This window comes from Sinocyclocheilus rhinocerous, unplaced genomic scaffold (assembly GCF_001515625.1).
Source record: "Sinocyclocheilus rhinocerous isolate Xijiao unplaced genomic scaffold, SAMN03320098_v1.1 scaffold592, whole genome shotgun sequence".
NCBI classification, from domain to species: Eukaryota; Metazoa; Chordata; class Actinopteri; order Cypriniformes; family Cyprinidae; genus Sinocyclocheilus; species Sinocyclocheilus rhinocerous.
Genome location: NW_015642562.1, coordinates 437,478 through 438,350, shown reverse-complemented (window position 1 = coordinate 438,350; position 873 = coordinate 437,478).

Genomic DNA, 873 nt, shown 5'->3' with positions numbered 1-873 from the left:
AAACACTGGAACTACTCCTTTAACACTTAAAATGATCTTTAGCTGTTTCAGTGTCATGTACTCATGTGTTATTAATGTGTTAAATATTGAGTGTATAAAATGAATGCACAGTAAGTCTTTGAATAAAAGTGTCTGCCAAATGCTTAAATGTCAAATAAGCCAACTGGAACCTACTGCAATAAGCACACATCCCCCTGATTTTATTCAGTGGCATGTTGTGTTTCCACCCTATGTAAAATCTTCCAGAAAGATCTCCCTGACAGGAAGTAGATGAACTTCTCTAAAAACGGCCCCAGCCCGGGGCGCTTCAGGAAAGTATCTAGGTGTGGTTTCTATTCACGCCTTTTGCTCCACAAATGGTCTGGTTCTGATTATTCCAGCACATAATGACAGAAAACACTCCTCGAATCATTTTCACATGAACTGCATGTGATTTGTTTACAAGCTTTTTAATAGTATCATTCACAATCAAAATATTCCCTGACTCAAGCAAGATACAGCTATTGGGTTCAAATATAATGTGCTGCATCTAAAAATCTCATAAAAACAAATGATAATTGCAGTGATTATTCAATAGACAACAATGTGGGTTAAATGCTGCATTCTATTCCCTCTATCACAGACAAAAACAAATACACACTGATCATAAGCATTCACGTCTTAAAAAAAAAAAATCTATCTTCGTAGCACCATAACAAAAAAAACAAACAAACAAAAAAAAAAAGTACTGTGGCCATACCATGGTACAGTGATTGTATCAGATGGTTAAATGTATATTCCAAGGTTCCACAAATGATAAATAAATTGTTAAATACAAATTTTTGTAAATAATTTAGATCACAGTGGAGATTGAAGAAAAAAAAAAAAAAAAAA